Source organism: Rutidosis leptorrhynchoides, chromosome 2 (genome assembly GCF_046630445.1).
Source record: "Rutidosis leptorrhynchoides isolate AG116_Rl617_1_P2 chromosome 2, CSIRO_AGI_Rlap_v1, whole genome shotgun sequence".
In the NCBI taxonomy this organism is placed as follows: Eukaryota; Viridiplantae; Streptophyta; class Magnoliopsida; order Asterales; family Asteraceae; genus Rutidosis; species Rutidosis leptorrhynchoides.
Window position 1 is genome coordinate 127,731,171 of NC_092334.1, and position 8,430 is coordinate 127,739,600.

Genomic DNA, 8,430 nt, shown 5'->3' on the forward strand with positions numbered 1-8,430 from the left:
TTAGCATGTCTCGAGGAACTAGGCTTTGAAGATTCTGATCAGATGGACTATGCTCAACTCTCGACGCTTTATCTGGTTTAAGGTTATAAGCGGCCCTTCTTGGATGCAATGTATAGCTTGGGCGCATGAATAAAGTAGCATAGCCTTATATAGATAATATCCAACCTTTCTTAACACCTTAGTGTATCACCCAAATGAGTGGCTGTGTTTCGAATCCCTTTCTGTCAATGGTTTGGTAAATTCTATGGGTTTGTAGACATATTAGAACATCTGATAGTTCTCAGTCATCCTTAAAGATTTATAAGCTTAGTTTGTATTGTAGTGCGTTAAACTCCCATTTATGACTTAAACCAACCCTTACTTAAATCTACCCAATAAATCCCTTAGTTATCCACTATGTACTAGACTTATAGTGGGTCCATAGCTTCTAACCTTGACCATGCTCAAGTGGTCCTATAGTACATCAACACTATACTCTACTGTTGCAACAGTATTTCCTCGAGTCTTATACTCTTGACCAATGTCTTGATCTGGTCTTACGGTAATTCCCCATGTACTTTATAGTATTTTCGATGGGTTCATACCTTGACCAATGTATAAACACGGATAATTAATTACCTTATAATTGTCGACTTTATAAAAGGTTTTAATCACGTTTATTGGTGGAAGGACGATAATAATGAGGTTTAATATCATAGACAGAAAGCGAATACGAAACGATAATCATCCCTAACTAACATTATTAAATCATAGCAAACAATCAAGCAATTACTCACACATCATGGCAACAAGCATTTCTAATATTAATAAATCACAAACATCGAACAAGAATATTATAATAAATTAATGAAAGAAAGGATAGATATTACCGAATAATGTCGGAAGAATAACACTTTTATTTCTTTATTTCTTCATAATATCCATAGCGTTACAATGCTTGATAGCTTCTACTACTAACTACATACTATTCTCCTATTGATCACTAGAGAGCGACAATAGAGAGATAATTATTTTCCTAATCTCTGTACTTTTCTCTCTCTAGAATCTAGAGGGAGAAAGTAGAGAGAGAACTAATCTCCTATAGATCACTATAGAGCGACTATAGAGAGATATTTGAGAGAGAAATGAAGAATTGGTGTGTGTTGAAATGGTGGGATGAGCCACCTATTTATAGGAAAGCTTGATGGCAAAGTTGTAGAAATCTTGGTGGCAATCTTGTAAATATCTTGAAAAGTGCACATGCATGGTGACCAAGTAAGGCATCTTGGAATATTCTTTGGCATCTTCCAAATTGGTGGGCAAGTAAAGCATCTCTAAGGCATATTTTTGGCATCTTTTAATTTTGAAGGCCAAATAATTAATTTTAGCTGGCAAACGGCTGGCAGGCCGTTTGACAGGCCGTTTGGCAAGCCGTTTGCAGGGGCCGTTTGCCAGCCTTGCCCGTTTGATGTGCCTGTTTGCTTGACCCGTATGGAAGGCCGTTTGACATAGTGGCAGGCCGTTTGGAAAGCCGTTTGGCCTGCCCTGGTTTGCTGAATTCACTGGATCGTAACTTGATTTCTGGTCTTTCACCGTTTTCGCTCTAGAATCTTCGTTTTAGCTCCGATTCTGACGATTCTTACGCCCACACGTTCGTAATTAAATATCCTAAAACATGAGATTAAGTAAATAAACTTTTCCAAAAATTATAAAATAAGTTATTTAAACGCGAGTTAATCGTCTTAGCCGGTTTTGCTCGTTTTTACTCGTTTTTCATCCGTTTTAAGTGATTCTTGAAACATAGCCTTCGTAATGACATAATCTATCAAATGAAGAAAATAAATGTTTATTTGGATGATAAAGTCAATTACTTGATCATAAATGAGGCTAATATCAGAGGTAAAAATGTGACTTTTTAGCCGATATCAAATATTCCACATTTAGACTTTGCTTGTCCTCAAACAAAACCTCTATTTTATTTTAAGTTCAAGGGTGCTTCTGAGGTTTCTGTTCTATTATTCAAGAGGCTTGTTATTTATTATAAGAGCAAGATCAGACAAACCGTCTTCTAAAAGGGTTAGAAACTATCTCTGTAAGCATGAGGGGAGGTTACATGATATTGGCTTCCTTACACGGGTCACTCAAATCACTCAAGTGTTTGGGGTTCCCTATCAATCTATGAAGTGAATTCGCTCATAGCCAGTCATGTTGCAAGTATTATCATAGGCTTGACCAAGAATCAAATCTCCACCGGTTAGATAAGGACGGCACTGATCTTCTCCCTAATCATTTTTTCAAGAGGAATAGTGGGTTTAAAGGCTAGTTTGTGGAGAAAAGCGAAGGTTTTGATATGGCGAAAAGGGTGATTTTCGAATAATTGAAATTTAGAAAGATTCGATAAATTTCGGTTTCAATGAGGATATACTTTTTCTAGGAAAGATGGTACTCTATTTTTGTTGAAGAGTTCCTTTAGAGGGTACTGATTTTTAGTGAAGACTTTGCTTCTTTTCCGCAATCCTCCTGGGTCACAATCTTCATTTTCTTGAGGGATTTATGCTTTTATTTGAAGACTTTTCTCTTCTTTATTTTTCAGACTTTGCTCAATTTTTTTTTTTTTTTTTTTTTGCATATCCCATCTTCATAACTTTATCTATTTCTTCTTGTGCCCAGAGAGAAAGGTATTTCACCATAAATAGGTCTTTTTGACCTATCAAAAACAATCTGGAATTTCGGAATTTTGGAATTTTTTGACAAGTGTTTGAAGTAAACTTGGTCGATCTATCTCTTTTGAATTTCTAGATTTTGGAAATGAAAAAGAAAAGAGGGTGAAAAGAGTAACGTATTTGATAGTGAATTTGGGGTGAGTATTTTCTGATTCATCAACTCTTTGGTGTGAGTTGGTCGGTTTAAATGCGTGGAGTGGAAACGGAAACGGATGGTTTTTGTCTTCTCTATTCAGGATGATTTCGGAAGGAGTATCGCACCTACACCACGTATGGCGCTTACTAACCATTCGCCTCAAAATGTATGTCAAGGTCAAGTTCTAACTCTAAATGCTAACATCGGCACTCTCAACGGAAAAGATAGTGAAGCATTAAAAATGAAGGCTTATTGGGCCGTTTTTTTGGGTGCCTCACAACAATTATATTGGGTTGATAATGTCTAGTCATGCAATGCTCTTTTAGAGAATCGGTTCATCCTTAAGAAGATTTATGTCCTCATTTGTCTTAATTTTAGAACAAACGCGCTTGATTTTTGAAAGTACTTTTTCAGAGAGTATCATTTAGTCAAAAATTTTGAAAAATTCACGTTGAGGACAAAGAATCTAAATAGTATGTATACTCGAAAAGCTTAGTAATATTTTAAGTTAAGAACATTTTTCGAGCATCTCCTAGCTAATTATGGTGTACTACACCGCTATCCCACACTTAGAGGAGCATTGTCCCTAATGTTCATTCTTAGATTTTAGGGACCTAAAATCTCACACTTAGAGTTTGAACATGTTAGAAAATGTATTTAAGCTCAATATTGGGTTGGAACCCCACACTTAGTGATAAGCTTAGGATAGGGTATAGTTTAAGGATATAATGAAGCAAAATAAACAAACGAAGAGAAAGAAACGAATAACTCTCCTTGGGTGCGGTTGTGAGCTGAGGATCTGAAGGTAGACAGAGTCGGAACCATCTTCTGCTGGATTCGAATCGGTCTTCTTGAAGTGTACTCAAGCTCATTAGGGCGTTCTCATCCTCCATACACCATCCACCAATAACTTGTAATGAAATAATCAACGTGTTTCCTTGTCGTTTCATCATTATTCAAAGAGTCTCCACCACAGGCATCAATAACTGTCTATTACTTGTAAAAATGGAAAAGATCACACCTAGACAGGTGATTAAGCTTTAGGCCATAGACTCACTGATTTGCGTTTTGATGAAAAAGACATTTGAAAACTTGAGGGTTTCAAAATTAGGTTTTTGGAAATTCAACAAATCAGTGTATGACTAAAAAGCTTAATCCCACACCTAAAGTGTTGACTGCCTTTAAGACTTTTGAAATATTTCAATTAATTCAATTAAGCCCAAGACAAGTAGGAGAAGTGAATTCATCCTAAGAAACGTTAAAAATTTTATTTTAAGTTTCACTTTTCACTTATTCAATTATCCTAATTATCCTAATCTAACTACTACTAAAGCTATAGAAAAATAAACACACGGGTTGCCTCCCGAGAAGCGCTTGTTTTTGTTCGAGTCACGAGCCTGACTCTAGCCTTATTTCTCAGGAAATCTAGGCGGCTCCCTTGCATCCATCAGTAGACACAAGAGGTAATATTGGAACATACCGATGAGATTGAAGCGGACATAGAATAAGGTATGTCCAATGAGAGGAGAAGGTGGTTTGAAGTGAATGCTTTGTTTAACTCGAGGTATAACAAAGTTCTCAACTTCTTTTACCTCATTGATTTGTGCGGGTTGGTCAAAGGGGTCCTCATCACTCCATGATGTGTATGTCATTATGTATTTGAGTGATGGTTTATAGGGTATTCCCGACGTAAAACCCGCCTTTCTTCTAAGTGACTTCTGGTTGGTAGTAATGTTGTACTCTAAGGATGGAGGTGGGACGATGTCCATTGATGTCTCCAATGTGGTAGAAACATTAACAACTACTTCGGTGCTAGAATCCTCCATCTTCTTCTTCTCATCCGGGCTCTCCATTTCAATTTCTTCATCCACCTCCTCGTCACTCCGGTCGGGAGCTTCAAGTATAATTGGTTCAGAGAGTTCTTCAAGAACGAAATAGTCTCCAGTTATTAAAAGATCAAAACAAGGCGGGAGTGAAGATTGGGTAGGTGTGGAGTGGTTATTCTTCTTATCTTCTACTTCTATCTTCTTCTCTACATTCTCGAAATTTGGTTCACGGAAGATGACTTCATTAGTGGATATGGTATTTATTTCGGTGTACCCATCAGAAGGACTAGGACTGTAAACGAGCCAAGCTACTCGTGAGCTACTCGAGCTCGGCTCGTTAAAAAATCGATTCGAGCCGAGCCTTAACGAGCTCGAACTCGAGTTCGAGCATAAGATGAGGCTCGTTTAATAAACGAGCTCGAGCTCGAGCTTTAGATGTCGAGCTCGGTTAAGCTCGCGAGCCTAAACGAGCTTTCATAAAATCTCATATAATACACACACACACACACACACACACACACACACACACACACACACACACATATATATATATATATATATATATATATATATATATATATATATATATATATATATATATATTAGAATTAAAATATATGTAAGACTGGAGTATATACACGATTAAATATTACTCTGTACAAAATATTACTTTAAATTAATTATGATGGCGTAGCCGTATAGAAATTTTAACTTTTCACTCCCCATGCAAAAACGAATTTAAAACCAACTCATATACCGATACACATTTCAATTCCCTAATTTCAATTATGTGATAGGGTGACTCACCACCCAATACACCAATCAATTTTTTGATATATACTGTACATGAATAAATTTTTAATCTTAACATGATAGACAATGATGATTTGTCTATTTGGCTTCTTCGATCCACATGTTCACTTTTCTTCCAGATTTAAATTACATCTACAGTTTTTCTAACCGAGCTTTACTTAATGAATCGAGCTTGTTTTAATTTAACAAATTTTATTAACTAGCTCAAAGCGAGCCGAGCTCGAGCTTTTCACTTAAATCACGAGCCGAGCTCGAGCTAAAAATCTAAAGCTCGAACCGAGCCGAGCTCGAGCTCGAGCTTTCTGAAAATCAAACGAGCCGAGCTCGAACAGTATCAAGCTCGGGCTCGGCTCGGCTCGTTTACAGCCCTAAGAAGGACATACAGACTCGTCGATCGTGAAAGTGACCTCTTCTCCACGGGCTCTCAAAGTGATAGTCCGTGAATAAACGTCAACGATCGCTTTGGCTGTATTCAAGAAAGGCCTTCCTAAGATGATAGGGGTTTTCATGTCTTCTTTATAGTCCATAACCACAAAGTCTGTCGGAAAGAGGAATTTGTTGACCTTAACCACGACGTTCTCAGCTATTCCCTTAGGATATCTAGTGGATTGATCAGCTAGCTGGATGCTCATTTTGGTAGGGTTAAGGTTTCCAATTTCGAGTCTCTGGAACAGTGAGTAGGGCATGAGATTGATGCTGGCACCAAGGTCAGCGAGAGAATAGATAGTACCAGATTGGTAGATAGAACAAGGAAGGGTAAATCGTCCGGTATCCCCTTGTTTTTCAGGAAGAGTATTTTAAGAGAATGGCTGAATAATCCGCGTTCAGCGGGACATTGGGTACTTCGGGTACCTTATCCTTGGTTGTTAGGAGTTTCCTAAAATACTTCTTACTGTGAGGATTTTTAGACATAGTGTCCAAAAATTTACCGTCAAGCTTGAAAAATTTCATCTTGTTATGTCTTTACTTGAGACAGCCCGGGAATGGAATGGGTGCTTTCCCAGTAGGTTTAGGTGATGACTCAATGACTACTACCGAACGGGTATTAGTTAGTTTCTCCTCCTTAGAAGAAACTGAAGGTTGGCTATGTGCCACCTTTGAGTCATTTTTAGGACATCCTAGAGAATCGAGATGTTGATTTAGCTGGCTTATTTGATTTTCAAGACTACTCAAGTGATTAGTCATGACTAAGTCAGCTGCGTCTTGTCTTGCTGTGATCATGGAGATGATTCACAGTTGGACATCGTCTGAACTTGTCTCTGGTGGGGTAGAGGGTTTGTGGGTGGGTTGTGCGGATGAGCTAGGATCTTATCAGAGTAGACAACAGAGTCCTCACATTCAGCCTCGTATACCTTGGCCGAATGTGGATCAGTACAATTCTGGCATAATTGAACTTGAGACACATGTTGCGGGAGTTTCTTTAGCTCTCCAACTTCTTTGGTGAGGTTTTCTATTTGGTCCGAGAGAAATTTGATGGTTTTATTTTCGATAGGATCGGAGGCAAAAAGCGATGTTGCTGATGAAATGCGCTCTTCCGTGTTCCAATCGTGATGGTGCGTAGTCATCTCCTCGATCAATCTCCAGGCCTCGTCAGCAGTGAATTTCATGAAGTTACCTTGAGAAACAGCATCAAGAGTACACTTGTTGTTCTGATTCAGACCTTTGTAGAAAGTCAAAATCTGATCAGAGCTCTCAAGACGGTGATTCGAGCATCTTCGAAGTAAGTGTTTGAATCGTTCCCATGCAGTGTAGAGTGATTCATCGCATTCTTGTTGAAAGTTTACGATATCATTCCTATGTCTGATTTGTTTTGATGGGGGAAGTACTTGATTAAGAAAGTTGTTGCCATTTCCTCTCATGAGGTAATAGAGTTGGGTTCAAACCCCTCGAACCAAGTTTTTGCATGAAGAATTAAGGAATAGGGGAACAGATACAGACGAACTACATCTTGTTCAACCCCGTTTTGCTTATATGGGTTAGATAAGGATAGGAATCTATTTAAGTGAGAGTTGGGATCGTCAATTGGTAAGCCATGGAATAGACAGTGATTCTGAATGAGTTGTATGATGTTATGCTTAAGAACAAAAGACGCTCCGTTAACCTCTGGATAGAGTATCGGTCCTCCTCGTGCTTCTAACGAGGGTTTTTTGATGTCAGCGAGAGTGATGCGTGTGGGCATCGTCAAACTATGGGTATGTAAGTGTGGATCTCGTCGGATGGGTACAATGTATGATATCGGATAGAAGAAAGGATGTGTCAGAAGAATTCTTAGCGGTCTAAGTAGGTTAAACCATCCTAAAGGTTCACTAATAAGGAAGTCCATTTTAAACTTTTTAATTAATCTAAATTAAGCTAATTTTTTCTAACCTAACTAGGGTAAACTAGTAACTTCTGACAAAGCTAGTCTCAGTCAAAAGGGTCTCTTAAAAACTAGCTAATCTAAACAGGCTCCAAATCGTACTACCGCTCCCCGGCAGCAGCGCCAAAAATTAACTCTCTCCGTGATATGCCCGAATCGGACGGTTTATTTATGCGGTGTCGTTAGGTCACAAAACGTCAATTCAGGATATCAACAGAAGAAGTTGATTGTTTAATTTATATATGCTGGGCCTAAATCTATTATTTCTTCCTATGGGTTAGCAAGGGCAAATATGACCTAGGGTCGTTCCTTGAGCAGTCGAATTTGAAATGGAGCTTATTCAGATAATTTAGTAATTAAGATTGGGTTTGTACACAATTTAGTATCCAAGACTAGTGGTCAGGTACACCTTGTGTGGAGAGGTAGGATCCTTTTGGTCCCAATAAATTGACGACTGTTCGGAAAATCCAACAACCAAGTCCAACCGGTTTACTCAAGACACCACTTTATCCAGAATATCAAATTGTGTAAAGGCAATAGTTGGGTTGATTTGATTTATAATTGTAATTAAAATGTTAAATCAATATAATTAAA